General features: G+C 37.6%; 1 pseudogene; it reads left to right on the forward strand.

The window, feature by feature from the left end:
* The first annotated feature begins 1275 nt into the window (after nt 1-1275).
* Nucleotides 1276-4058, forward strand: LOC115669673 (wall-associated receptor kinase-like 1; annotated as a pseudogene).
* The last annotated feature ends 8517 nt before the right edge of the window (nt 4059-12575 follow it).

Raw genomic sequence — 12575 nt, forward strand, 5'->3', positions numbered from 1 at the left:
GACCAAATCAGTTCCTTTGACAAAGTTCAAGCATTGTTTGGACTTGATTGACGTTTTCACCATTTGAGTTGCCTAAGCGGAGTTGGTGGTGTTTCATCCCTTATTTCCTACACCAAGTACGCTCACATAGACTTAGGGGTGTACGTTGTCAATTCCGCTATTTAGGGGTGGCCTTGTGTGGTCACTTTTGGTGGTGAGGGAGAGATGTCTTGTGGCATTTGATATATCGCTCTTCCGGAGATTTGAAGTCAAGGTAGAGATTTGTTGCGTTTTGACTTTCAAATTGATGACAATGGTATTTTGGACCATGCACATTTATTTTAGGGGTTTTTTTGAAGGGGGACTATAAAAGAGATGTCTTGCGTAACGCATCTCTAACCCTAGCCTTCACATTCTCTCCCTTCTTTGTTCTTTCTATCTTCTTATTTGATGATTAGATCTTGTGGCTCACCAAATGGTTTTTGAGCTTTTCGATTGTACTCGTTGTTGAAGATAGTGAAACCCCTCTCTTCTCCCGTGGTTTTTTCTGTTTTGGGTTTCCATGTATATCTTGTGTTTCATGTGGTTCGATTTTGCTTTCATCCTTGCTATTTGAGTTTTTTGATTTATGCATCTCTTGGTGTTGTTCCGCAACAAGTACTATAATGCTGTTTATATGCCAATTAGAAAGAGTTGCAAAATCATCCTGCTAATATATCATGAAGTGGCTTATTGCATCTCGAGGATCCTTGAATATTTTTCTTTAATCCGGTTACTGTGAGGATTATATTAGAGTTGCGCGTGTAATCTTGGAAACAAGCTTTCTAATTGCATCAATCTTTATCCCGTACTGAGAAAAGTGAGATGCAATTTCAGTTTCAGATAAACATACAAAATTCTACGGTCCGTCCGCTAAAAAAAAGGAAAAATTTTGTATGGGATGAATTTCAAAGTTACTGTAAATTTCCAATCATGTTGGTAAAAGAATATGATTGGTAACTTGCTTGTCAAGAACCGATAATAAATTACCAATACTATTAGAAAATTATCAACATTTCAATAAAGTAGAAAATTTCCAACTACTCTGAAATTTTACTAGTGTCGTAAACAATTATCAATTAGCAGGATTCTACCAACATATCAAAGTAGTAGTAAATTACCAACTTCTTGAAATTTGTCCATTGTGGTAAATAACTTATCACTGCCGTGAAGAATTTATCATCATTCTAATTCAGTACTAAATTACCAAATCTTCTGAAATTTTACCAGTGACGTAAGTAAATTGACAATACCACCATGATGCTTTTAATAAAAGGGAGCCCACTCTACTTCTCCTGGACAAAGAATTACTTCGTCGCGGTCGGGTGTGGCGTGCTCGCTCTGATGAGGAGCCAGGAATCGGAATCGACCATGATAGGCTGCGAGTCCAATTGTAACAGCGACAGAACCAACGCTGGTGTTACGTACAGCAACTGTTCTGGGAACGAAGGTGTTGCCAGCATCTAAGGATCCGTTCAAACCTTCAAGAACTGGGTGTGAGTTTCAGGGAAGAAACAGGTGAAGGATGCAAGTTTCCGTTCCTCACGCACCATCAATGAAAGGGAGACCAAACTTGAGAAGGGTAAAAGAGTCGCTGGGATCATTGAATCATGTCCCAGTGGCACTGGACTGGGCAGTGGACACCATGTCACCTAAAACATAACTAGAGGGCTGCCTTGAGCATTCGGTGAAAAATATACCATGTCACTTATCCAAATGTTTTAAAAACTATACGAAATTCAAGTTAACTGAATCGTATTTTGTTAAGAAAATAAGAAAAATGAATCCAAACTGTGATGGCATTATAATTCTTTTTCGCTCTTAACTAGAGTTAAGTGTACCGGTCTCTAAATTTGTCTACCAAATGATGTCACCGAGTAGTGTTGGGTGCTTCAATAGGTCCAATAGTTTAAATAGCCACTAATGTCGCATCACTTACTAAATCAAGTTAGTCAACAAGTCCTAAGTATATCCAGCAGTCTTTTCTTTTTTATGTTGGATCTAGAGGTATTCTTAGTGAAAGTAATGCTACTTGTACTAGGAAATCGTGCTAGAATGTTTTACTAATTGATGTAGCAATTTCCTATCGAGTGCTTAAAAATGCCAAATATTGTTGTATGGGTCTCGCTTGTTTCACCACTTAACTAAGATTTATTATTGATTTTTTGTAGTTCGAATTTTCCTGGACACTGCTTGTCCCCGTAGATACTCTCCTTGGGTTTCCTATTTCTTGAATATTTTCAACTTAAAATTCATAATGCCAGATTATTTGAGGAAGAACTTTTCTATTCAGATGATTATATTTTCACGTGCTCATTAAACCTGTTTGCTGAAAAACATCAATAAACGTGATCTTTTTATAGTTTATTCCTTTACTTTATTATATTTATCCTTTCATAATCCCAAGCTATGTTATTTGCATAAGATGATTATTTTTCCTCGGAAATAGAACTTTTGTTAATCTATATGATGAAGTTTTTTTGGAACCGATGGTGAGATAAGTTTAGTAAGAGTGAGATTACTATGCGATACCATTAAAAATTAATCATCAATTTCATTAGATGGTTTACACGACATCTAGTAAACTTTATTGCATTCAATTTTGCTAAAAAGCTTTCTTTAATACAACCTCATTTCGTAATCCAAATTCTCCCACATATAGTTGGTGGCTTCCTATGATGGGAAGAAATTGCGAAAGAATATCCATGAATCAATGTGAGAATAATAGATTTCCTGCTTCCAAATTACTCTTTTCCTAGATGCATAGTTTTGCACAACATTATACATTTTTAACAGCAGGTGCTTTTTATGACTCTGTCCTTTGCTAAATTTCCGGACTGCAGGCCTCGGAGCGGGCGTTGGAGGATTAGTGCAAGTGTTCCTTCTCTCTCGGTGTATATACAAAATCATCAAGAAAAGAAGAGTAATTCAGCAAAAAGAGAAGTACTTCAAAACGCAGTGGGGACTCTTGTTGCAACAACATCTATCTTCATCACCTGAAGGCAACGTTGCGAAGAGCAAATTATTCTGTTTCGAGGATTTAGAGAAGGCCACTTGACCGTTTCAACCAAGATAGGATACTCGGCCAAGGTGGACAAGGTGTTGTTTACAAGGGAATGCTGACTAATGGAAAGATAGTTTCCATTAAGAAATTGAAAATGATGGACAAGGAAAAGGTTGAGGAGTTCATCAATGAGGTCATCATTCTCTCGCAAATCGATCACAGGAATGTGGTCGAGCTAATGGGGTGCTGCTTGGAAACAGAAATCCCACTTTTAGTTTATGAGTTCATACCAAACGGGACTCTTTACAAGTATTTGCATAACCCAAATGAAGACCTTCTCGTATCATGGGACACATGCCAACGAATTGCAACTGAAATCGCAGGAGCCTTATTTTACTTGCACTTGGCGGCTTCTATACCCATCTATCATCGCGACATCAAGACCACCAATATCCTCTTGGATGAGAAACATCGTGCTAAAGTCGCAGATTTCGGTATTTCCAAGTCTGTATCCCTCGACGAGACTCACGTAACCACATTGGTGCGGGGGACTTTTGGATACTTGGATCCAGAGTACTTCAGAACAGGTCATTTTACTGACAAAAGCGATGTGTGTAGCCTAGGAGTGGTCCTCATTGAACTCCTCACGGGGCAAATGCCAATTTGTCGGCTTAGGGAAGAAGGAAGGAGCCTCGCGGACTATTTTATTAATTCAATGAGGCAGAATTGTTTGTTTGACATTGCTGATCCTCGAGTTATGGAGGAAGGCAAGAAAGAAGAGATTACCGCAGTTGCTAACCTCGCAAGAAGGTGCTTGAGCTCGATTGGGAGGAAGCGGCCAACAATGAAAGTAGTGGCAATGGAGTTGGAGGGAATAAGGAAGCTCCGAAGCTCTTCGAGCTTCCAACAAAATCAAGAAAAGATCGAGGCCGCTGAATCTCGTGACTCTATTTTCACATCTGGCAAATCTTTCATGGACATAGGCGTAACTACATTTTCAGATGTGCAGCCACGCGCACATTGTGAATCACGGTGAAGGCAGCAATTTCTGGCATCATATCCGCAACAATTTCTAGCTATACATGCAGAGGCCAATGATAAACTGCACCATTTCTCTTTACCCGTATCTCTTAGCCTTAACAAATAAAGGGAACTGGCCCTTCGACTAGTCAATTATAGACAGCTTTTTAAAGTCGTTTCCTTGTTGCTGGTGTTGGGATCAAAAGAGTGTTTAAGCAGTACCTTTTTCAAGATTTCTCTGGCTCGGTGTCCGAGTTTGACGTAAGTACTGTAATGCTGTTTATATGCCAAAAAGAACGAGCTGCAAAATCATCCTCCTAATCTATGATGAAGTGGCTTATTGCATCTGGAGGATCCTTGAATACTCGTCTTTAACCCAGTTACTGTGAGGCTTATATTACAGTTGCACGCATAATTTTGGGAATAAGCTCCCTAGTTGCGTCAACCTTTATCCCGTGTTGTGAAAAGTGTGATACGATTTGAGTTTCAGGTAAAATAGAAAATTCTACGGTCCGCCGGCTAAAAAAATGGAAAAATTCCGTATGGGATGAATTTCATAGTTACCGTAAATTTCCAATCATGTTGGAAATGAGTATGATTGGTAATTGGCTTGTCAAGAATCGGTAATATATTACCAACACTATTAGAAAATTATCAACATTCCAATAAAAAAGAAAATTGCCAACTACTCTTAGAGTTTACTAGTGTGGTAAACAATTATCAACTATCAGGATTCCATCAACATATTAAAGTAGCGGTAAATTCCCGACTTCTTGAAATTTTTCCATTGTGGTAAATAACTAATCACTACTGTGAAGAATTTGTCGTTATTCTAATTCAGCACTAAATTGCCAACTCTTCTAAAATTTTCCTGACATAAGTAAATTGACAATACAACCGCGATTTTTTAATAAAAGGGAGCCCACTCTACTTCTCCTGGACAAAGAATTACTTCGTCGCGGTTGAGTGTGGTGTGCTCGCTCTGATGAGGAGCGGGGAATCGGAATTGGCCATGATAAGCTGATAGTCCAATTGTAACAATGACAAAACCGACGCTGGTATTACGTACAGCAACTGTTCCGGGAAGGGATGGTGTTGCCAATAGCTAGGGATCCCTTCAAACCTTTAGGAACTGGGTGTGAGTTTTAGGGAAGAAACAGGTGAAGGCCGCAAGTTTCTGTTCCTCACGCACCGTGTCACCTAAAACATAACCGATGGGGCTTCCTTGAGCATCCAGTGAAAAAGATACCATGTCACTTTTAAAATAAATGAAATTCAAGTTAACCGAATCGTATTTTATCAGGGCAATAAGAAAAATGAATCCAAACTGCGATGACATTATAATTCTTTTCTGCTTTTAACTAGTGTTAAATGTACTAGTCTCTAAATTTGTCTACCAAATGATGTCACAGAGTAGTGTTGGGTGCTCAAATAGGTCCAATAATTTAAATTGCCACTAATGTCTCATCACTTATTAAATCAAGTTAGTCAACAAGTCCTAAGTATATCCAGCAGTCCTCTCTTTTTTATGTTGGATCAAGTGGTATTCTAAGTGAAATTAATGCTACTTGTACTAGGCAATCGCGCTAAATTTTTTTACTAATTGATGTAGCAATTTCCTATCGAATGCTTAAAAATGCCAACTATTGTAGTATGGGTCTCACTTGTTTCACCACTCAAACTAAGATTTATCATTGATTTTTCGTAGTTCGAATTTTCATGGACACTGCTTGCCCCGGTAGATACTCTCATTGGGTTGTCTATTTCTTGAACATTTTCGACTTAAACTTCACACATGCCAAATTATTTAAGTAATAACTTTTCTATTCAGTTGATTATATTTTCACATTCTCATTAAACCTGTTTGCTGAAAAACATCAATAAACGTGATCTTTTTAAAGTTTATTCCTTTACTTTATTATATTTATCCTTTCATAATCCCAATGTTTAGAAAGGGGTATCATGACCAATAATGGCTTCATTTTATCTTAGCTTTTTTTTTTACCCTGGGATTTGTTTTTTTTCTCGTTGAATCCTTAATTTTTCGTAAGTTTGGAACCCTTATCTTAAATGGAAAGTTTTATAAAGGGTCATCCAACTCGCAGTTTACTACTCGAAAAACCCCAAATCTTCTTCCCAAAGTTCACTGTCCACCTAATTGGGCCTCTCTTGCAGCCAGGGCCCCCTTCATAAGTCTCAAATTTTAAAGGAACTGGCAAAGCGTGGCCCACCCACTGCTTCACAATGTCGACTTGAAATACGAAAAACGAGAGTTTGATTGTTTCAGTCGATCAAATGCCCGGGCATGCCATTTATTTTGCTGGGCCTTGTACTAGGTCCAAATGGCATGCTACTCCATTCCTATTATGTTCTTGTCCTTCGTTGTAATACTTTTTTAATGTGGAGTTTTCGAAAGAGGCCATTTGCTAGATGTTTCTCCATTTCCAATTTGTAGACTCTTCAACTGTTAGGTGTTGAAAGAAACTGTGTTAAATCCGAAGTTCTCAACAATGATTATAAGAATGAGAGGATTGGTTAGACAAGCGACCAATGTTTATTATTCTCTGTACTTTATACGGGAGTCTCGCATCTATTACTAAATATTAGGTTTGAGTTACATCTACTTGGCACCACATGAGATCCTGGAGACAAGCTTATCAACATAGCTCCACTGGCGTGTGATTAATCTATAATTCTCTCCACATAATGTAATAGTACCCCATGAACACAAGTTTGTCATTATTTTGATCATGACATAGCAAGAACTTGTGATTTTGTGGACAATAGGTGAGCATGAGAACTTGTGATTTTGTGGAAAATCATCTTCAGCAGAATTAATAGCTAAGGAACAATCGTCTCTTCATTATATCATTGATGGCGATCAAGTTAATAGCCTGTTTTAATAAAAGTTCTCTGCTAATAACTACCTTGAAGACCGTGAGGGCCACTATCAACAAGTCATCCATTAGTTCCCACCATGCCGGTCTTTCCAAGTTAAGTTTGTTAACGTACAATTCTGTTCCCATATTGATGGGATAAGTTAACCTATTTTCCACAGGTTTTGGGCAAAATTCTTGCTTTGATCCAGTCTATGTGGACCCGATCCATCACAGTCACTAACCCCATTCATAAGTACTTGATTGACTGCGGCAGATAGGTCCATGAATTGGGATCCACACAATAGTTTCTCCAGGTTTTGATTTATGTGTATGGGTTGGGCATAGAACGTTTAATGCATATATATACCTAGTACCAGGTATGAATAATTTCATAATTAAGTCACCATCCAACCTTTGATTCGCCTTGATCAATGAAGCTAGTTGGAGCTTCTCATAAATGCGAGATTTGTTTATTTAAAATAGACTTCCTCGTCATTAAAAAGAAGGAAATTACTTGAATGTCGAGTACTTGTTGGTGACACCTCTACTCTTTTAAATGAACGTCCCTCGTACATAATTTGGGTGCCAATGAATTATTTTGTTTGTTTGAGACTTCTGAATATGATGGACATGTAAACATAGGAACGAACCTAAGGGGGCAGGCAGTGGCCGTCGTTGTCTTGGCCTCTTGATACTCAATGGCCGTTGCTGTCTTGGCCTCTTGATACTTGATCCAATTTTTATTGACAAGAATGCAAAAGAAATATGTTTCGATCTATATCGTGATCAAATCTGATATATTCTTCCAAGCGTAACTACATTTATGTGTGGCTCTTCTCCCCTAATGTTTCAAAAGCATAATACATTTACAGAGTGAACGTTGATGACTCGTGTTTCTGTATGCAAACATTGCTTTTATACCGACTGCTGCTCAAATTTCATTTTCGTTCATGGCATGAGCATTGATATCGCTGAAGTTGCAGACTACAAGTTTCGAAGACACTGAAGAATGGAAATTCTAAGAGGGCAAAATAAAGGAAACATAATAAAAAGGACTCTATGAGAAAAAGCATCGCAATTATCTTAATTCAATCGAAGAAAGCAGGATTCTATGAGAAAACCTTGTTACAATTTCATTCACACAAAAATGGTTATTCAAATTATGGGCAGTTGGATGATCAAAATTTCTATCATAGGGGTCACAGGAAGAGATGAATCCATGGAACAGTTTCATCATCTTGATGCAGATGTACCCCGGTGAATTTCCAACCCATTTCCATCAATTTTGAATTGTCAAATCCTAGAAGCAAAGGAGATCTCGCTGTCCAAGCAATTATGTTTGTCTTTGTCTCAACGGAAGACTTTCTCATTATTAGGGTCGCACTTGGATGCTTAAACAAAAGAGGCCTCTATTGTCTAGGATGTGACAGGACCGAAGAAAACACCCATATCCTTAACTTTCTTCCCTTCTTATACTAGTAGCACCCATATCCTTGATTTACAAAATTAACTTGCTAAGCAAGTTGGTAGACTATTGTCGAGCGCTTCAATGTCATGTGATTGTAAGCTATTAAAATAAACAGTACTTTTCATGTTTTATGGCATGATTGAGTTCAATTTTAAAAGATGTTGTAAGTTGCTACAGCTATGAAGGTGCTACAAGCATAATATGTTTGTCAAGCACCTTATTAAAATTGTGACACATATATTCTCAGCTGAAGCAGCTACAGAAAAGCTATATCTAATAACCACTTAATAGTGATATGTCCTTCTTTTTACGGTGATCACATGCTCGCTAAGGTTTGGAAAGCAATCTATAACTTAGCAAAATATTCGAGTACCACTAAGAATGAATTTTTCTGTCTTTCCACCACACCCACAAGCCAAGCCGATTTGACACACTCTGAAGGGCAACTAGTAAGATTTGGATCTGCGCATTCGTTCTATATAATCTGCACAACAAGATCATGAACAGGGATTAGCAAAACAAAGACAAGAATTTCATCCCGAATGGTATGTAATGTCTTAAATTCCCTTTTTTGATCTTATTCTTCTTCATACTTCCATTGATCTTGCCATTATAGTAAAATACTAGCTTTGATCAGAAAAAGTAATTCCGCCAGTGTTTGATTAATTTACTCTCAAGGAACGAAAGTCATGTTGTTCATTGATACAAAGTTCTTAAGCATCTTAAATTAGTTTTATGTTTTCGACATTGAATTATAAATCAAGCACAAAATATAGAGTTTTTATTTTATAATAAAATCATGGAGTTAAACTATGGATCGTTTCGTAGTTCAAATTTTCCCGGACACTACTTGTCCACAAGATAAGTTTCTCTTAGATACTCTCCTTAAGTTGTATATTTCTTGTATTTTCATCTCAAACTCTGTAATTTAAGTAAGGACTTTTCTATTCAGTTAATCTAATTCTATTTGTAAATATCTTTTTCACCCTATAGTATTTTTCCTTTCTTGATCTCAATGTTTAGATTCTATATTTATTTAATAATCGCATCCAAAGCTACAACTTGATCAAATTCAGTTGATTTGTTGCACAATGTACTAGGTGTGAGCGGTTTCAAGGTGAGTAGGTTCCAGACCTAAAATCTGAAACCTACCTTGTTAAGACCGGTTCTCAATTTTTGGAACCTAGACCCTATCCTGTAGACCCTAGAACTAAACTTACGATTTGGGTTCTCGGGTCTACACAGGAACCGGCCAATTTCCTTTTTTTGTTTTTTGGTCACTCTTTAAAATATTCACCTACATAGTTAAAAGCTAATGATGACTGGTGACCAACATGATCTCAATTCTTCCTTACTCAATCATTAATAAACACTGTTTTATTCACTAAACAGATCATGAAAATATGAGTCCCACCCATCAATTTCAGGTCTCTCACAAATAAACATCTTTTTGGCATATTCTTCTAATTTCTTAGCAACTTCCCTTGTTTTATGCCATATCTATTTTCTTTATTTAGCCAATGATTTTTATAACTTTGTAGTCTAGGCATGATGAAGCAGCCGCGAAATGCAATGCAAGAGTAAAAAGAGAGAATTAACGTTTTCTTGATCCGGTTCTCTGGTTCCTTTTGATTCCATACTTTGAATCGGGAATCGGATAGGTAATAGCTAGCCGGTTACAATCAGGAACCGAATCAGTTCCATAAGAACCAGACCAAAACCAATTGGTAAGGACCAGTTCAATCCATTTCCAGGGTGTACCCGGGATTGGTGCTCACCCTCACATTGTATTAGGACCAAGTGGCATGCTACTCCATTCCTCTTTTTCGTTAAATGTACTTGTTCTTTATCATGATATTTTTTATGTGGATTTTTCAAGAGAGGCCATTTGCGAGATATCTCTCTTGTTCCAACTCATTATCTCTTAATCTATCAAGTGGTGAAAGTGTTTGTGTTAACTCGGAAATTCGGAACAATGATTGTAAGAACGCAGAGGTTGATTAGACAAGTAACAATTGTTTATTATCTTTTAGATTTCATCATAGAAGTCCCACATTTATTACAAAATATTAGATTTGAGTTATAGCTATTCTGTACCACCCGAGACCCTAGAATCGAGCTTGCCAACATAGCCTCACCGTCGTGTGAACAGTCCATAATTCTCTCCATATAATGTAACAGTACCCATGAGCACAAGTTTGTTAGAAACTCGATCATGGAATAGCGATAACTTTTGATCTTGTGGACAATAGGTGGGCATGAGACCACCGACCCAACCAAAGGTCAGTGGTGGCCCACCACCGTGAAGCTTGTGGACAGAGGAAAGTCATCTTCAACGCAATAGCTGGCAAAGGAAGGATCGTCTCTCTCTATTCTGTCACTGTTAGAGACTAAGACTAATAAGTCAATGGCCTGTTTTGATATAAGATTCTTAGGAGAGAAACGGTCTTGAAGACCACAGGGGCCACTATCACCAAGTCTTCCATTGGTTCCCACCACGCCGGTCTTTCCAAGTTTGTTTTCGTGCAAATTGGTCTACATTGATGACTCCTATTCCTGTATGCAAACATTGATTTTTATACTAACTGCTGCTTAAATTTCACTTTCATGGCATTAGCTTTCATATGGCTGAAGTTGCAAGTTACAAGTTCCGAAGACTCAGAAAAATGAAGATTTTGAGTGGGCAAAATCGAGGAAACATAATAAAAGTACAAGAAATGATGGATCGCGATTATCTTAATTCAATCAAAGAAAATAGGAGTCAATGAGGAAAACTTGTCACAGTTATAATCAATTGCAAAATGTTTATTGGCAAATCCCAGAAGCAAAGGAGATCTCGCTGTCCAAGCAATTACGTTTATACTTGTCTTAAGGGAAGACTTCCTCGTTATGACGTCAGGAAGGAACAGAAAAATTACCTATTAAAAATCTACTTTGATCATCAAGGTAAAGTGATTTCAGAGAAAAAAAAATTACTTTCCGCTAATCTAGTTTGATTATACAGTCATTTATATCATGCGATACATCCTCCATCAATTCTCCATCTATTTTGTATATGTGATTGCTTTGTGGCTGAGAACTCACCACTAACAGACTACTAACAATATAAAGATCCTTAAAAAGAAACGGCCAAAGTCTTTGGTTTTCTTTTCTGCTAAAAAACAATTCAGTCCAAACTATGCAATTGGTGTGGAAATCTTCCCAAATGACCAATCAAACTGACCATGTTACGTCATGGACAGCACAAAGAAGGCTCTTGTAAAAAAAGAGTAGAGAAAGACAAACGACTTCCAAATCTAATAAAATGTATTGTGGTGCTCTTTGGAGAAGTCAAGTCAATGAGGAAGTGGACATCCGCAAGAAGCTTGTGGGCTAAGGAAAGTCATCTTCAGCACAGTAATTAGCTAAGGAACAATAGTCTCTCTGTGCTATCACCGGAGCCAATGGTCCATCTTTCCAAGTTATCCATTGATTCGCACCATGCCTGATCGGTCTTTCCAAGTTTGTTTACGTGCAAGTCGGTTTCACACCATGCCTGATCGGTCTTTCCAAGTTTGTTTACGTGCAAGTCGGTTTCATATAGATGGAAAATTAAGTTAACCTGTTTTCCACAGGTTTTGGGCAGAATTGTTGTTTGGATCTAGTCCTACATGGACCCCATCCATCATAGCCGCTAAGCATGTAGAAACCATACGAGAGTCACACTTTCTCACCGGCTGTGATTGCATATTAGACCAATGGACGGGGATCCAGGAAGATCTCCAAGTTTTGGTTTATGTGTACGGTTGGGCATCACCCGTTTGATTCATAGATTACCAAGTACCAAGTATAAACAATTTCATATTTGAGTTACCTACAACTTTTGATTCACCTTGGTTAATGAAGCTAGTTAGAGCATTTAAGAAAAAACTACTTTCTGCTAATATAAAAATTAGCCGGAATATCTAGTCAAAATTAGCCGGCCAATCAAACTGACCATGTTACATGGGCGAGAGCTGAATTGGCACTATGTCGATGTTATATCAGCAATATCCGATCAAATTTAGCCACTATATTAAAAGGTTTATGACTAAATTGGTACAAATGTAATAGGTTAAGGACTTTTCTGACACATTTCCCATTATTTATATCATGTGATGCGACTACCTAGCACTGCTCTATCTAATTTTATGTGTTTTTTTTGTGT

Source organism: Syzygium oleosum, unplaced genomic scaffold, assembly GCF_021117445.2.
Source record: "Syzygium oleosum isolate NSW1041296 unplaced genomic scaffold, Sole_v2.1 Sole_v2.36, whole genome shotgun sequence".
In the NCBI taxonomy this organism is placed as follows: Eukaryota; Viridiplantae; Streptophyta; class Magnoliopsida; order Myrtales; family Myrtaceae; genus Syzygium; species Syzygium oleosum.